We start from the raw sequence: 18,706 nt of genomic DNA, 5'->3' as shown, positions 1-18,706 counted from the left end.
AATAAAATAAAATAAAATAAAATAAAATAAAATAAAATAAAATAAAAATAAAATAAAAATAATAAAATAAAATAAAATAAAATAATAAATAAAATAAAATAATAAAATAAAATAAATAAAATAAAATAGCGTTAAGTATACGGTAAATGTCCGGCCAATAGGGACTGTGGCTGCTGCCATTATCATCACTGTTGGCTCATCTTAAGGGATTAGAAGGAGCAAGTGATATTCCAGGACTTACACAAACCAGAATTTCCCACTTCCCTGCTTTACAATCAACTGCGTAAAAGGGAACTGACAGGGAGCTCCGTACTCTGGACATGTGCTTCTCTTTCAGAGAGCTGGGCCCAGACTTCCTCCCTGTGTTGTGCCCCCTGCCCTGATGCAGATGACCCAGCTGCTGCCCTTTCCTCCCTCCCACCACGGCAGGAGGATGAGGGTCAGCAGTCTCCAGAAGAAGGGCAGAGGTTGCCCCATTTCCCTGGTAAGTGCTTTCAGGATCAGCAGTGAGAGAGGCCATGGGAGGATGGACCTGCTTGACTCTGTCCCAAGCTTTCCAATCAATCATTAATCCAGGTACTGACCCAGTGCCCTGGTTTTCCAGACCAGCAACTCCACAGGGCTCTTTGGTTTCCATTTGCCAATTCAGATCACCCCATTCCTCTCAGGGTACAGGAGAAGCCTGTGTACCTTCTTGCTGGCAGGCCATCTTGAAGTTAACCCCAGAAGTAGCCGGGGCTGGTTTTATTCAGAATGTGCTGGAACCAGAGAAAAGACAGGCAGCAGGCCATGCTTGCCCTCACATTATCTAATTTAGCTCCTAACCCCTGCAGAGTGGAGCTGAATTAAAATAAAAGGAAAAGTTGCCTCAGGGAGCTACTGAGAGCTTGTAGGGGAAGAGAGACGTGAGGGGGAAAGAGGGCTCTTCACCTGGGATCAGCGGGGCCTGAGTACGCTGAGGCGCGGACCCTCAGCCATCACCCTTCCCGCTGTGAGGGTGAACCCGCTGAGCACTGCCCCCTGAGCACTGTCCCCGCTGCCTCAGAGTGGAGCTGCTGCAGACTGAGGATATTAAAAATCTGGTTTTCACAGACAACACAACCTCAGCAATGTTGAAACATGTACATATGTCATAAAAACAAAACTGGGGGGGAGGGGCGGGCGCCTGGGTGGCTCAGTCGGTTAAGCATCCAACTTGAGTTTGGCTCAGGTCATGATCTCACACTTCATGAGATCGAGCCCTGTGTCAGGCTCTGTGCTTACAGTGAGAAACATGCTTAGGATTCTCTCTCTCTCTAAATATATAAAACATTAAAAAAAAAAAAAAGAGGGGCACCTGGTTGGCTCAACTAGTTAAGTGTCCAACCCTTGGTTTTGGCTCAGGTCATAATCTCACGGTTCATGGGATCGAGCCCCAAGCCCCTGCTTGGGACTCTCTCTCTCTCTCTCTCTCTCTCTGAGCCTCCCCTGCTCGAGTTCTCTCTCAAAATAAATAAATTAATTAAAAAAAAAAAAAAAAAAAGAAACAAACAAACAAAACTGGAAAGACATGGCCCAAATTGTTGATGGTACTTTTTCTCTGAGGGGTCAAGTTATGGGTGATTCTTATTTTCTTAATTCTATTTTTCTGTGTTCTCCAATTTCTTCACAATGAGAATGGGTTGCTTTTATGATGGGGGAGGGGGGAGACATTTAAAAAAGTGTCATGAACAAAGAAAAGTGAATAATATGCTGAGATACTGATGAAGTAAAAGAAAGGCCTGCCCAGAAGAGACCCAGATCTTTCCTACTGGAAGCCTGAGGGAGGAATGAGGATCTACCACTGTTCACAGAAGGCTCCCGAGGTAAGGATGGTTGTGCCAGCAGGAGAGGGTCACATCAGGGGACCTTTCTAGAACACTCCTCATCTGAGGACCTCAGGTGCTAAGGCTGCCAGTGCTATCAATGCCCCTCCACTCTTCTTCTGGTCCCTGCCAGCTGCTGCCAGCTGCTTTCATTCACTCATCCAACAAATATTTGTTAAGTACCTAATATCACGTGCCAGGCTACACAAACCAACACAAATATGTAACCAACACAAATATGTAACTAGGAATGATGAACAGGGCTCTGAAGGACAAAGGTCAAGTACAGTGGGGGCACACTCAGAGCGTGCTAGCCTAGGGTGTGTGGTCAGGAGAGGCCCTCCTGAGGACAAGACCTCGGACTGAGAGGGAGACCTGTAGGGTCCCAGGGCCACCAGGAACAGACATGTGAAAAGGTCCCACACAGACAGAAGGATAGCATGGACCCTCTGAGAGCAGAGGAAGGCTGGTCATCATCTGGGGCTTCCAAGGGCAAACTAGGGTTGTGGGTGTTTACCTGAAGAATAGCAGAGAACCTAGGAGGGTCATTTAGAAGATGGGCAGGATTTGGGGCGCCTGGGTGGCGCAGTTGGTTGAGCGTCCGACTTCAGCCAGGTCACGATCTCACGGTCCGTGAGTTCGAGCCCCGCGTCAGGCTCTGGGCTGATGGCTCAGAGCCTGGAGCCTGTTTCCGATTCTGTGTCTCCCTCTCTCTCTGCCCCTCCCCCGTTCATGCTCTGTCTCTCTCTGTCCCAAAAATAAATAAAAACGTTGAAAAACAATTAAAAAAAAAAAAAAAAGAAGATGGGCAGGATCAGAGCTGCATTTAAAAAATGAACTTCTTGGGGGTGCCTGGATGAATCAGTCAGTAAAGCATCTGGCACTTGATTTCGTGAGATTGAGCCCCGAGTCAGACTCTGCACTAACAGTGTGGAGCCTGCTTGGGATATTCTCTCTCTCTCTCTCTCAAAATAAAATAATAAACTGAAAGAAAAAAAGAAAGAAAGAAAGAAAGAAAGAAAGAAAGAAAGAAAGAAAGAAAGAAAGAAAGAAAGAGAGAGGGAGAGAAAACATTTCTGGCTGCTGTAGAGGACAGGTTGGAGAGGAGTTCAGCTGGGTTCTGGGAAGCCAGGGCTATAGCAAACCTAGCTGGGGCATGGACAGGGGAGAAAAGGCCACCTCCCAGAGCCCCGGAAGGCTAGGCATGGGAAGCAGCCACCTGTTCATTCCTGGGAAGATCCAGGCCAAAGAGCCGAGGGGTGAGGCCCTCACACAGAGGTGCCTGCTTTTTTGGGTGCTCCATCTGTGCTCTAAGTAAAACGTCAGGGCAGGGTTAGATAACCTCCAAGCCCCTTCCTGCTCTGGCCTTCTTGGCTCCAGCCTCCCAGTTCTGTCCTGGTCATAGTGATTCCAGCTGTGACATACATATGGATCTGGGGAGCAGGCAGTGGCGCTGGGCCCTGCTTGGCAGGAGGCCAACTGACACAAGCAGCCACATTTCTGGGCATGACAACTCCACCAAGCCTTCCAAACTCCTGACACACAGCTCTCGTAACCAGCACACCAAACTGTGGACCAGTGGCCCTGTTCTGGGAGCTAGGTGGTTACAGGGCACAGACTAGATACCACTACACATACCCTTCTTTTTATTTTGTTAATGCTTATTTGTGAGAGAGAGAGAGAGAGAGAGAAAATGCATGCACAGGCAGGGGAGGGGCAGAGAGAGGGAGAGAGAGAATCTCAAGCTCAGCTCAGAGCCTGACGAGGTGCTGGATCCCATGAGACTGAGACCGCAAGATCATGAACTGAACCGATATCAAGAGCTGAATGCTCATGGGGCGCCTGGGTGGTTCAGTCAGTTAAGCGTCCGACTTCAGCTCTGGTCATGATCTTGTGGTTTGTGGAGCCCCGTGGTGGCCTCTGCACTGACAGTGTGGAGCCTGGAACCTGCTTCTGATTCTGTGTCTCCTCTTTCTGCCCCTTCCTTGCTCACATTCTGTCTCTCTCAAAAATAAACATTTAAAAATTGTTTAAATATTATACACACACACACACACACACACACACACACGCACACATATACAGACATACATACGTATATATGTTCATGTCCTAGGAGCACTTGGGTGGTTGAGTCGGTTAAGCGTTCAACTCTTGGTTTCGGCTCAGGTCATGATCTCATAGTTTTGTGGGTTCAAGCCCCATGTCGGGCTCCATGCTGACAGTGTGGAGCCTGCTTAGGATTCTCTAACTTCCTGTGTCTCTTCCCCTCCCTCAATGGCACTGTCTCTGTCTCTCTCAAAATAAATACATAAACTTAAAAAAAAAAAAAAAGTGTTCATGCCCTTGGGGCGCCTGGCCGGCTCAGTTGGTTAAGCACTTAACTGTTGATTTTACTCAGGTCATAATCTCACGGTTCATGGGTTTGAGTTCCAGATCAGGCTCTGCATTTACAGTGCAGAGCCTGCTTGGGAGTCTCTCCCTGCCCCTCCCCCACTCTGGCACATATGTGTACTCTCTCTCTCAAAATAAATAAATAAACTTTAAAAAAATAAAATTGTTCATGTCCTTTGACCGTGTAATATCCCTCACAGGAAAATACACTGGGCTATTCAATGCAGTGTTATTTACAACAATGAAATAAATTTTTTAACAATGAGAAATATTTATAATGAAAAATAACAGAAACGACTCTATTCCCAATAGAGGAATGGTTAAATATATTAGCCATCCCCTGAAAAATGTAGTACTATTCAGCCATTAAATTCATGTTTCCATGAGATATTTAATAACTTGTTTTTAAGTGAAAAATAGTAAAAGTACTGGGGTAGCTGGGTGGTTCAGTCCGTTAAACATCCGACTTAGGCTCAGGTCACAATCTCATAGTTTGTGAGTTCAGGCCCCTCACAGACTCTGTGCTGACAGCTTGGAGCCTGGAGCCTACTCCGGATTCTGTGTCTCCCTCTTTCTCTCTGCCTCTCCCCTGCTTGTACTCTGTGTCTCTCTCAGAAATAAATAAAACCTTTTTTAAAAATTAAAAAAAAATAGTAAAAATACAGAACTACACAGGATGATTCCCATAAAAATGACTAGAGAAAGAATGGAAGGATGTTCCCTTGTATGAATAGGGTGACAGGTGATATACTATTTTTCTGTTGCTGTACTTTTAAAACTTTCTATACTGATCATGTATTATCTTCACCTTACTTGACCCATCAGAGATGTATTACATTGCTGGATCCTTCCTCCTTTACACCTTTTCTTACTTGGCTCCCAGGCTTCCTGGCTGCTCCTATGCAATTTCTTTTGCTGGTCCCAGGTAGGGATTTTCTTCCCAGTCCGAAGATCTCTTTCATTGTCCAGCAACACTCCCTTCCTTCATGATCTTAAACTGGTTACTGGCTTTCAATATGCCTATGACTCCCGTATTTACTTCTCCAGTCCAGCTTCTCTGACATCTTCACATAGATCCCCAATTGTTTCCAAAATGAGCCTCTGACATTCCCCAAGGTCCCATCTCACTAAATGGCACCTCCCACCTTCTAGCCGGTCAGGCCAAAATGTTGGAAGTTAGCAAATCCTGTGGGCTGTGCCTTTAATAAATACCCAGAATCTAATCACTTCTTACCACCTCCACTGCAATGATCCTGGTCCAAGCCAACATCACCTCTTGCCTGGATTATTCCACTAGCCACCCGCCTGGCTTTTCTGGTTCTGGCTTCACCTCTACTCTCCACACAGCAGTCAGAGTGATCCTTTTAAGTCAGATTCTGTCTCTCTTGTGATCCAATCTCTCCAGGAGCTCCCTGCCCATCTTTACAGTGGCCTGGGAGGCCTCCTGGAATGGGTGCCCTGCCTGCTACTCCCTTCCTGGTATACCATGCACAGGTACACGGCCTTCTCGCTGCTCTTGAACACAGCAGGCACAGCTTGCTGCAGTGCCCTTGCTGCCGTTCCCTCTGGCTGAAAATGTACTTCCTCAGGGCTTTGCTCCAAGGTGACAGTCAACCCGATGTTGGCGACAGTCATCGAAAACGAAAAGATATGACAACCAACTGACCCGTGAGCTGGACCCAGGTGATCAAAAGCTCCTCACCCCCTTCCCAGTCCTTGCAATGTAGGTTCTGCTTGCCTCTTCCGTTCCCAGAGGCTGTTCCGAGGATACAGCCTGGAGGTAGTGATGTGGTATCGAAAACACCTGCATGGTCTATAGGACTGAATCCAATTAAGGCCTCTTTGTAAGCTGTTAAGATTTGGTGGGCATGTGTGAGGATCCATTTGCCTTGCTGCCACCCAAGATGAGCTTCATATGTAAGTTTCCTATGCCTATTAAAACTGCCACCTAACCAACCTGGAGTGGCCTGCCTCTTTGGTCTCTCCCTGTCCTCTGTTCAAAGTGACACCTGACCACTCAATTTAAAACCATCCCAGCCCACCCTTAGGCACTTCCATTTCCCTTCCTGCTTCAATTTTTTCCGTAGCTCTTACCACTATCTGGAATAGTGTGTTGTGTACTCATATATGTATGTGTACATATATACGAGTATTTTTAAAAACTCATTTGTTTATTGGCGGTCTCTCCCCAAAAGAATATAAACCCCACAAGGCAGAGATTTTCACCTATTAGAGTCACACATATCTTCAAGTCATAGAGCAGGGACTGGCAGACAGTAATTGCTCAATAACTATGTGCTGAATGAATCATCTTTTTAAAAAAATTTTTTAATGTTTATTTTTGAGAGAGAGAGAGACTGAGTGCAAGCAGGAAAGGGGCACAGGGTAAGGGAGACACAGAATCTGAAGCAGGCCCGAAGCTCTGAGCTGTCAGCACAGAGCCCAACACAGGACTCAGACTCACAAGCTATGAGATTGCAACCTCAGCTGAAGTCGGACACTTAACCGACTGAGCCACCCAGGCATCCCCTGAATGAATAACTTTTTATAACTGCACAGAAGATTTCCATTCATGGCCCACCCTGAAACAGCTCCATAGAGATCATTGTCCTTGGATTCAGTTTTCCAGGGGTACCTAAGCCTGCTCTCTAGACCACTCCAGGCAAAAGAAGTGCTAATCAGGATTATAATGAATTGGTAGAAATGGGAGTGTAGAGGAAGACATGGAGTCTAGAAACAGCTGGCTGAGAGGGCCTAACTGTATTCCAGGCCAGCTCTTTTGCTAATCTGCCAGGTGACTGTGGCAGAAAGTGGTTCATTTTTCTTGGCTTAATTCTCTCCTTGGGGAGGGACTGTTGGGTGCTTCTATCCCCCACCTCTCTTTTAACTCTAAAATACTCTCACTGCGCATACCCCAAGAGCAATAGTCAATGGAAAGAGGCCTAAGTCACTTACAGGCCTCAGTTCCCCTCAGGGGAGGGGTGGGGACGTGGTGACAAATCCTCAAGTGCCTTTAAAGTGTTTACACTCCAGTCAAGGAAGAAGATAAGACCAGTACATACAATCACCTTGAGTAAAGCTGTACACAAATGGGGCAGAGTGGGGAGAGTGACTTCTGCTGGAGGCCTCAGGGAAGGTTCAAAGCCAAGGAGAGCTGGGTTGTCCAAATGATCTTAGAAGAAAATAAAATCAAGGAGTGGGCAGATTACTTTTTAAATACAGACTGAGAAGCAGGGTGTTCTCGGTAGGGGAAATGCAGGGGTTTGGACCCAGGAAGGGGTGGATGGACAGAGACACAAGTAGACTGAGTGGCAGGGACCAGAAAAGGCTGGGGAAGCAGGTCATAGCCAAATGCACAGAGAACCTCGTACAACTCTCACACGCAGCCTACCCAACTTCTGCTTCAATCAAACAGTACAAAGCATTTCTAGATGCCAGGCATTATTGTAAGTGCCTTACATGTAGTGACTCACTGAGGCTTCACAAGTGAGAATTATGAAGCAGGTACTATTGCCATTCCCACTTACAGATGAGAAAACAGAGCAAGGCGTGCTTGGGTGGCTCAGTCGGTTAAGCATCCGACTTCGGCTCAGGTCATGATCTCATGGTTGGTAGGTTCGAACCCTGCATCAGGCTTTGTGCTGACAGCTCAGAGCCTGGAGCCTGCTTTGGATTCTGTGTCTCCTTCTCTCTCTGCCCTCCCACCCCCCATCTCGCAAAAATAAATAAAATGTTACAGATGAGAAAACGGAGCAGGAAAGAGTGAAATAATTTTCGTGCCCAAATGAGACAGGCTGCAGAGCCGTCAAGCCAATCTGCCTTCAGGGTGGGAGCTCTCAGCCTCTCCACTGTATTGCTTCTTGCTTCCACTCCTGAGCCCCTCTAATGCTAAAGGGTCTCCTGTATCCTCACAAGCAGACCCTCCCTCCAACTAACTTCCATTCCTGGTCCTGTCCTGCCTGATCTCTGGTCACCAAGTCCCAAACTGCACCTTCTTCCTCCCTCAAGCCATCTTGTCCAGTGAAACCTCTCAGTTACTGCAGGAACTGTCATTTGACCCTTTCCCGACCTCCCCTCCTCCTTTGTTTTTCATGCCCTCATAATAATGCCCCTTCTAAAACCCCCAATAGTCAAGATAAGGCTAAAGCATTGGAGTGGCAATACTTTAAATCTATCTTTTCTCCTAAGTCAATAAGAGCCCAAGTGTCATGAGATGCTTTCCTCTAGGTGCTATTTATTAACCCCTGGATAGAGCAATTCAACAAATTATAGTGACTGCCTGTGTCCTGCTGAAATCCAGACTCTGGGCATGACTCGTCTCTATCTGGAGGTGAGAAGATAGAAGATACAGTGGGGAAGGCATTAATGCTGGGCTATATGACAAGCATACTCCCAGCTCTGTCTTTAACATGCTGTGTACCTCTGGGCAACCTTCTAACCTCTCTGCGGCTCAGTTTTCCCATCTGTGAGATGGGATTAGTATCCACATGCCTTCCTAATGTGGATGCATGGCTTGAATAAAATATTAAATGTGAAAGACCTTTGCATTATACAATTTATAAGCTGAAATATTAATAATGGTTATCTCTTAGGAGTAATATTTATTTCTTCTCTTATTGCTTATCTGATATTTATTTATTTTTTAATATTTTTTTAACGCTTATTTATTATTAAGAGACAGAGCGTGAACAGGGGAGGGGCAGAGAGAGAGGGAGACACGGAAGCAGAAGCAGCCTCCAGGCTCTGAGCTGTCAGCACAGAGCCAACGCGGGGCTTGAACTCACAAACCGCAAGATCATGACCTGAGCCGAAGCCGGACACTTAACCGACTGAGCCACCCAGGTGCCCCGCTTATCTGATATTTAAAAATCTTCTATAATGAACATGCACTGTTTAGTAAGCAAAAAAAAAAAAAAAGGTTTTAAAAGCATGACACAAACATAAGGCATTGTTATTTTAGAGAAGAAGAAGAAGAAGAAAAAGCTGAAGAAGTCAGTCTCAAGATGCAACACTGTGGCACATCCCTGCCACGGAACTCTCTGCAGGTCATCAAGAGCAGCAGGTGGCACACACGTGGCACCATGGCAGGACAGCCCTGACACACCGCTGGAAGGAAACCGCGAGGAGCCACATTGCACATCTGCCTCACACCAATTTTAAGACAAGACAGAGCCGACACACATCAGCCCAGTAACACAACAATTGCGAGGGGGAAAACAGTCAGGAACAGGAGGGGGGGAATGAGGAGTGTGATGGTAGGCAGTTTTTACAGGTATGTAGTTGTAACTGTCTTTAAAACAGGCACCAATGTCTTTTGTAATGAAGCTGAGAAGGGCAAGGAGTCTCCTTCAAAGACTTCTTGCTCGGGGTGCCTGGGTGGCTCAGGTTGAGCGTCCAACTCTTTATTTGAGCTCAGGTCGTGATCCCAGGCTTGTGAGATCAAGCCTGGTGTCAGGCTCTGCACAGAGCATGGAGCCTGCTTAAGATTCTTCCTCTCTCTCTCTCTCTCTCTGCCTCTCTCTGCCCCTCTCCCCCACTTGCGTGCACTCACTCAAAAAAAAAAAAAAACAAAAAACCAAACAAACAAAAACGAAAAAACAAACAAAAAACTTGTTGCTTTCTCCCTAACCAAAGCTCTGGACCTCACTTGAGGGAAACCAGCTTGGGAACTAAGGGTGAATATGGACACTGGAGGAAGCAAAGCTTGCTTGGTGCCGGATCTCAAAACACATTTTCAGAATTTGCTTTCTGTTCTCCCTTTCCAAGTGCACACCTATGTGGTTGCTCTCTAAGATCCCAGATAAGAGCCTACTTAACAAATATTTGAGAAGCATGAAGTCCCTCAAAGAGGAAAGGGAGAGCCAGAGGTGAGGGAATGAAAGAATCAATCAAACAAAAGTATTCAAATGTCAGGAACACCAGAACATACTTTTTAAACATCAAAGAACCTTGGAGAGTCAGAAAACTGCCCTCACCTTCCAATTCTCATATCATTTTGACAGCAGCTTCTGGGTTTCATGCCTGCATGACAGAGCCGTCAAGGGCTCTTGGTGGGAAAGCTGGTCACAAATCTGTCATCTCACTTCTCAGGACTCAGAGCCAGGACGAGGGGTGTGCAGGACGAGATGGTGAAATACCTGGCTTGGAGTGAATTATGGATGACACTTGGGGAATTCATTCAGAGAGAAGGCCTCACATGTCAGGTCACATCAGGCTCCCGGTATGGATTTCAGCCCCATCCAGCAGGAGGAAGAAGGGGCTCCCTCAAAAGAATCAAGTAAAGCACTGCCACTGTTCCCCGAGTGTTATAACCAGTGATGGTGGGGAGTCTGGTCTATGAACACTGCTTTCCCTATGTGGTTCTCTCCAGGGGTCCCCCTGCTGCTGCCTACCCAGCCACCAGAGCCCTGGGGGTCTCTCCAAGATGCAGGGCCCGGGGAGGCCATCATTTGGGGTAGAAGAGCTCCCCAGAATTCCCCTCTGGGCCCACAAGGCATAGCTTGCTCCTGGTCACGCCACTTTGGCCCTGCCCTGAATCTGGCCACTTCCCAGGAGGCCTGTGAGGATGAACAATGCCAGGAGAAGCAGCAGGAACTTAGGAAGGCTGACTTTCCTGGACTCTCAGCTCCACAGCAATAGGACAACATGGCCTTGACAAACCATATCCTGATTGAGCCAGAGCCACTGGTTCCCTCAAAACAACTGCTCTGGGGAAGGGCATGAGGAACAGACATTACTCACCAAGAGCTCAGGTGCTACTTACTTTGGAGAGAGCTGCTAACTGGGAACTCAGACGTCAGTTGGTGGGCTGGTGGGCTGCCAGCACAGAGGGCCGGCAGAGCAGTCCTGGAGCACTCCAGAGTCACTGCCACAGCCTTCCTTTCTGGCTGCCTCCTTGAGAACCTCCACCCAAATCCTAGGGCGTCCAGAGCACGCAGGCAGTGACTCCCCACCCACAGTGACCTGCTTGGCAAGGTTCTGCACACCTTTCCCCCATTAATCCTTCCTGCCTCCCTCCCTCCCCCCAGGAACCCAGGCAGGCTGAGGCAGTACTTTCTCCATCCATCTAAACTGCCCTTGGGATTCATGGGCCAATTTGGGGACTCTGGGCACTGATCCTAACATGAGCCAAGGCCAGGTACGTAAAGCCTTCCCTGTCTGGGGAGGTGGGGGCTGAAATGGGGCCAGTAGCTCACCTTTGTAACATCTACATGGAACCATTTATTCCAAAGGTGGCAAAGAGAGCCTAACAGCCTGCGTACCAGCTCACCTGAGTGAGGTGCCTGGGTCTTTTTAGGCCATGGGTGCACGAGAGAAAACTGGGCAAGAGAGCCACCTCTCTCTTCCCTCTTGCCTCAGATCCTACAAGGGCTGGTGTTTTGCTTGATTCTGAGCATTAGTTCCTAGTGCTCGGTGCCACCGTAATAATGCCTGGCCACCTCGGGGCAAGGGCAGGGCTTTGGCCCAAACAGAACAGCTGGTGAATCCTAGCTGAGTGGCCTTGGGCAAATTGCTTCACCTCTCTGAGTATCTATTTCCTTTTATGTACAACTGCTCAGCCCAGGGAGATGATGTAACTTGTCTATAGTTTGGGGGAGAGATGACTGTAGAGCTTGGTCTCAAATCCCAGTCTCCTGGCTTCCAGGGCTTTTTTTTTTTTTTTTTTTTTTTTTTTTGACTACACCAAAATGTTTCTCAATAGCAGGTACAACTGACAGAGAAACAAGCCAGTGAAAAGTTCCTTCCAAAATTCTCTGCTTTACACAAAAGCAGCCTTCATAGACACCAATTTAACCAGGTGACTGAAGTCAGTATCACCTTTACTGGGGCCAACTGGGACCATCATGCTTCCTGTTGTGAAGCAACAGCAAGCACTCACTGCTTATGCGGGTTCTCACCAAAAAGTGGTAACTTGCTTCTAATCGCAAGGAAATAACCCAACAAGTATGGAATGTGGACAACTGATGACACAATGTCAAACAAATGTAGCAAACTATTTGCAACTGGTAAATTTTAGTGAAGGAAATATACATGTTCATTGCACTATTCTTTCCACTTTCCTGCAGCTTTGACCTTTTATTAAATAAAAAACAGAGAAGAAAAAGGCTTTTCGGCCTTCAGCTCACCCCATGGCTCTCAACAATGTCTCAGTTGTATCATGTTCAATTCTCTGTCCAGTGTCCAGAATATAAAAACCCAAGCTTCCCTGTCATTCAAGGCATCCCTTAGTACAACAGGGATCTCAGAGTTTTCTAAGCTCATCTTCCACAAAAAACTCTACAACCTGAACCACCATCATCAGCCACAACTGTTCACACACTGCTTTCATACAGCCATTAGTTGGAAACTCGTTCGCCGAGCCGGCAACTTTTCACCGAGTATTCTCCACAGGTCACGCACCCACCCTGGCCCCCGAGACACCGTAATGGACGAGACTCAGCGGACCTTACTCGCCAGAGAACCCTACAATAATTGCCTTTTGTCAAGTCCTGCCTTGTGAGAACTCTTGACTATACTCCCATATAAGATTTCCTTCTCAACACTTCTTGGGAAATATACCTGTTTTATTTAATCCCCAAACCTGAGAAACATCAATTGGAGAAACTGGGAAAAATGGGAAAAAGTATGATAATCCTCTGGTGAGAATTAAAGCTGAATAATCAATCTAGAGATGTTACTGGTTCGAAGGAATCCACCAACTTCAAGTCAAAGCAAGAGCAAGGAGCTAACAGGCACAGCTGAAGGTTAAGGCTGACATCTGGGAACCATGACAGAGTGCAGAGAGAAGCGGTCATAACCTAATCAAGCCTTGCTTGTAGTCACTGCCACGCTGTTAAGTGTCTGTTTATGGCCCTGTTTGCCATGAATGGGGAGTCATTCTTGCAAATATGTATTAGTATATTTATAGACATAGTATGCACAAATTGGCCATTTTGACACATGATTTTGTGTGGTACTCTTAATTTTGTTAGGAGATACACATGCTCGGTTATCCAAATACTACCTGATAACGTTCACTGGCATTTTCCAGTGTTTGACTATTTAACATGGAAGAAATACAAACAAAAGATGTGAATATTGTGGAATTCGAGGACACAAAACCAGAAGCGGATCTAAAATCTGAATTCATAAAGTATTATTAATTAGTAAGGGGAATAACTAAATCAAAATTGGGGCATGCAAAGTATTTTCATCACTAAAAAAGGAAATGAGCCTGTATGAAGGAACATGTGCTTCAATGTCCAACTTGAAGATACTTGTGGATACATGCTTAACGATTCAACCAACATCCATGCAAGATGAAAGAAATTTTTCTACGCCTGCAATATTTGTCCAGAAACAAAGATCGAGACTATAAGAAAGAGCAATTCGTGCTTTGTGTATTTTAAAATTTCATTTTAGACCCACACAGATATGACCGATTGATTTGTGAGAAAAGTGAATGGGAATTCAATAGAACTCAACAAACGGGGATGAAACAACTGAAACAACTCAAATGCAAAAAAAGAACCTTGACCTATGCTTTACACCTTTTATGGGTTTAGAAATGAATCCTAAATCTAAGTTTAAAATAAAAAACTATGAACTTGTAGAAGAAAACACAGGAGAAAATCTTCGTGACTTTGGGTAGGGCAAGAAGTTCTTAGATGTGACATCAAAAGCACAACTCAATGGCTAAAATTAACAACTCAGGAAACAACAGATTCTGGCGATGATGTGGAGAAATGGGAACCCTCTTGCACTGTTGTTAGAATGCAAACTGGTCCAGCTGCTCTGGAAAACTGTGTGGAGGTTCCTCAAAAAATTAAAAATAGAATTACCCTATGACCCAGCAATAGCACTACTAGGAATTTACCCAAAGGATACAGGAGTGCTGACTCATAGGGGCACAGGTACCCCAATGTTTATAGCAGCACTTTCAACATAGTGAAATTATGGAAAGAGACTAAATGTCCATCAACTGATGAATGGATAAAGAAGATGTGGTTTATATATACAATGGAATACTGCTTGGCAATGAGAAAGCATGAAATCCTGCCATTTGCAACAACGTGGATGGAACTGGAGGGTATTATGCTAAGTGAAGTAAGTCAGGCAGAGAAGAGACAGATATCATATGTTTTCACTCATATGTGGAACTTGAGAAACAACAGATAACCGTGCGGGAAGGGAAGGGGAAAAAATAGTTTCAAACAGAGAGGGAGGGAAACTCATAAGAGACTCCTCAATACAGAGAACAAACTGCAGGTTGATGTGGGGGGAGGGGAAACTGGGTGATGGGCATTGAGGAAGGCACTGTTGGGATGGGCACTGGGTGTTGTATGTAAGCGATGAATCACAGGAATCTACCCCCGAAACCAAGAGCACACTGTATACACTGTATGTTAATTAACTTGACAATAAATAAATTATATTTTAAAAAAAGCACAACTCATTAAAAATTGATAAACCGTACTTCATCAAAATTAAGGACTGTGCTCTTTGAAAGATACCATTGAGAGAATGAAAAGACAGGCCACTAACAAAATATTTGCAAATCTCGTATCTCACAACAGACTTGTAGCCTAAATACATATTAAAAAAAAAAAAAACAAAACTTCCCCAGACTCAGCAATAATTATTGAAAACAAATATCTCGGGGTGCCTAGCTGTCCCAGACAATGGAATGTGTTACTCTTGATCTCCGGGTTGAGTTTGAGCCCCACGTTGGGTTGTACGGGTTACTTAAAAATAAAATCTTTTTTGTTGGTGAGGGTGTGGAGAAAGAGGATCTCTTTTGCACTGTTGGTGGGAATGCAAACTGGTGCAGCCACTCTGGAAAACAGTATGGAGGTTCCTCAAAAAACTAAAAATAGAACTACCCTACGACCCAGCAATTGCACTACTAGGCATTTTTATACAAGGGATACAGGTGTGCTGTTTTGAAGGAGCACATACACCCCCGTGTTTATAGCAGCGCTTTCAACAATAGCCAAAGTGTGGAAAGAACCCAAATGTCCATTGACAGATGAATGGATTAAGAAGATGTGGTATGTGTGTGTGTGTGTGTATGCATACACACACACACACACACACACACACACACACACACACACACAATGGAGTATTACTCAGCAATCAAAACAAATGAAATCTTGCCCTTTGCAACTATGTGGATGGAACTGGAGGGTATTATGCTAAGTGCAATAAGTCAGTCAGAGAAAGACAAATATATGATTTCACTCACATGAGGAATTTAAGATACAAAACAGATGAACATAAGGGAAAGGAAGCAAAAATAATATAAAAACATGGAAGGGACAAAACATAAAAGACTCTTAAATATAGAGAACAAACAGAGGGTTGCTAGAGGTGTTGTGGGAGGAGGGAAGGTCTAAATGGGTAAGGGGCATTAAGGAATCTACTCCTGAAATCATTGTTGCACCATATACTAACTTGGATGTAAATAATAATAAATAAACAATAAATACATTAAAAAATAAAAATAAATAAAACCTCTAGGTTTGACAAAAGAAAAGAAAAAAAAAAAGAAGACATGGGCAAAAAATTGAACAGATACTTCACCAAAGAAGATAAACAGATTAAAGTCAGCACCAAAAAAAGATGCTCAACATCCTTAGTCATTAGGGAAAAGCAAATTAAAACCCAGTGAGATACCACAACATACCTATTAGAATGGCCAAAATGAAACAAAAAGTGACAATACCACGCAGAGAAGCTGGAATCTCATACATTGTTGGCAGGAATTCAAACTAGCACAGCCACTTTGGAACAGAGATTGGCAGTTAAACACATTCTTACCATAGATTCGGCAATTCACTCCTAGGTATTTACCTAAGTAAAGCGAAAATCTAAGTTCAAACCAGCACATGAATGCTCATTCAAAATTGTCAGAAACTGAAAGCATCGTAAATGTCCCTCAACTAAAGAATGGATAAACAGGGGCATCTGGGTAGCTCAGTTGTTTAAGTGTCCGACTTCAGCTCAGGGCATGATTTCATGGTTTGTGAGTTACAGCCCCACATGGGGCTCTCTGCTGTCAGCCCAGAGCCTGCTCTGGATCTTCTGTTTCCCTCTCTCTCTGCCCTTCCCCTGCTCATGCTTGCGCTGTCTCAAAAATAAACAAACATTAAAAAAAAAAAATGGATAAACAAACTGTGGTACATCTTTACAATGGACTACTATTCAACAATAAAAAGGAGCTACTGATACATGCAATAACAGATAAATTTCAATACATTATGCTAAGTGAGACATTTTTAAAAAATGCTACGTACTTTATGATTCCATTCATATGACATTTTAGAAAAGGCAAAACTACAAGAACAGACAATAGATCAGGGGTTAATGATACACGGAGGTTTGACTACAAAGGAGGAGCACGAGGGAATGTCATTGTTTTTATGGAGTGATGGTACAGTTCTTCATCTGGATCATGGTGGTGGTTTATGACTACAAATCTGCCAAAACTCACAGACCTGCACACTCAAAAGGGTGAATTTTAGTGTCCGGAAATTTAAAAATAAAAAATTTTAATTATTTAAGAATAACTTTTAAATATTAAGTGTTTGTGGTATTATCCTTAAATCATTAAATTATTTCTATTTGGCATTCATTTTGTGTTAATGTTCTCATCTCTTAACATTTCCTATTATCAAACATCTGTATCAGGTAGAGATCATTTTTTTAAACTGTTTTTTAATGTTTATTTAAAAAAAATTTTTTTTTTAACATTTATTTATTTTTGAGACAGAGAGAGACAGACCATGAATGGGGGAGGGTCAGAGAGAGGGAGACACAGAATCTGAAACAGGCTCCAGGCTCTGAGCTGTCAGCACAGAGCCCGACGCGGGGCTCGAACTCACGGACCGTGAGATCATGACCTGAGCCGAAGTCGGCCGCTTAACCGACTGAGCCACCCAGGCGCCCCTAATGTTTATTTTTGAGAGAGTGAGCGCACACAGGTGCTTGCGAGCGGGGTAGGGGCAGAGAGAGAGAGGGAGAGAGAGAATCCCAAGCAGGCTCCATACTGTCAGTGCAGGGCCTGACACAGGGGTTCAAACTCATGAACTGCAAGATCATGACCTGAGCTGAAATCAAGCGTTAGATGCTTAACTGACTGAGCCACCCAGGTGCCCCAGGTAGAGATCATTTATACAAGTTAATAAAATACATAATCTTGGGGTACCTGCTGACCCAGTCAGTAGAGGATGTGACTCCTGACTCAAGGTCATGAGTTCAAGCCCCACATTGGGCATGGAGCCGACTTAAAAACAAATAAATTAATGGGGCGCCTGGGTAGCGCAGTCGGTTAAGCGTCCGACTTCAGCCAGGTCACGATCTCGCGGTCCGGGAGTTCGAGCCCCGCGTCGGGCTCTGGGCTGATGGCTCAGAGCCTGAAGCCTGTTTCCGATTCTGGGTCTCCCTCTCTCTCTGCCCCTCCCCCATTCATGCTCTGTCTCTCTCTGTCCCAAAAATAAATAAATGTTGAAAAAAAAAATTTAAAAACAAATAAATTAATAAAATAAAATCTATAATTTTGTCACAATATAGTGTTCCTAATAAGAAATAATAAATCATGCATATACTACCACATCTTTTTTTCTTCTTTTACAAAATAACCTCTAAAACTTTTACCACAGAAAAATAATTCAGTTTATTATGGTCTCTCATTCTTAAAAACTCATAAATGCAAGAAACAACAAGTGTTGGTGAGGATGTTCAGAAAAAGGACCCTCAGGCACTGTTGGTGGGAATGCAAACTGGTGCAGCCACTGTGGGGAACAGTATGAAGGTTCCTCAAAAAGTTAAAAACATGGGGCGCCTGGGTGGCGCAGTCGGTTAAGCGTCCGACTTCAGCCAGGTCACGATCTCGCGGTCCGGGAGTTCGAGCCCCGCGTCAGGCTCTGGGCTGATGGCTCAGAGCCTGGAGCCTGTTTCCGATTCTGTGTCTCCCTCTCTCTCTGCCCCTCCCCTGTTCATGCTCTGTCTCTCTCTGTCCCAAAAATAAATAAACGTTAAAAAAAAAAAAGTTAAAAACAGAACTGCCCTACAATCCAGTGATCATAGTACTGGGTATTTACCCAAAGAATACAAAAGTACTTACTAATCCAAAAGGATATATACACCCCTATGTTTATAGCAGCATTATCTACAATAGCCAAATTATGGAAGCTGTCCAAGTATCCACTGACAAGATGAATGGATAACGAAGATGTCGGGTGTGTGTGTGTGTGTGTGTGTGTGTGTGTGTGTGTGTACACATGAATATTATTCAGCCATAAAAAAGAATGAAATCTTGCCATTTGCAATAACATGGATGGGGTTAGAGAGTATAATGCTAAGTGAAATAAGTCATTCAGAGAAAGACAAATACCATACAATCTCACTCATATGTGATATTTAAGAAACAAAACAAACGAACAAAAGAGAAAAAGAGAAGAGAGAGACAAACCAAGAAACAGACT

The 18,706-nt window shown here is 44.6% G+C and overlaps 1 protein-coding gene across 5 annotated transcripts in view; it reads right to left on the bottom strand.

Moving 5' to 3' along the window:
* PPARD (peroxisome proliferator activated receptor delta) overlaps positions 1-18,706 on the bottom strand; it is an 81,297-nt gene that overhangs the window by 25,376 nt on the left and 37,215 nt on the right. The window contains exon 1 of one of the 5 annotated variants that reach the window (XM_040473289.1): positions 10,980-11,103. The exons of the other annotated variants lie outside the window; for them this stretch is intronic. The gene's annotated coding sequence lies outside the window, so the exon portion shown is untranslated. Of the gene's footprint in view, positions 1-10,979; positions 11,104-18,706 lie in introns of those variants that run through there. 5 annotated transcript variants of the gene reach the window in all.

This window comes from Herpailurus yagouaroundi, unplaced genomic scaffold (assembly GCF_014898765.1).
Source record: "Herpailurus yagouaroundi ecotype Mexico unplaced genomic scaffold, PumYag 139, whole genome shotgun sequence".
In the NCBI taxonomy this organism is placed as follows: domain Eukaryota; kingdom Metazoa; phylum Chordata; class Mammalia; order Carnivora; family Felidae; genus Herpailurus; species Herpailurus yagouaroundi.
The sequence above is the reverse complement of the archived record's forward strand: the minus strand, read 5'-3'. Positions and strand labels throughout refer to the sequence as shown.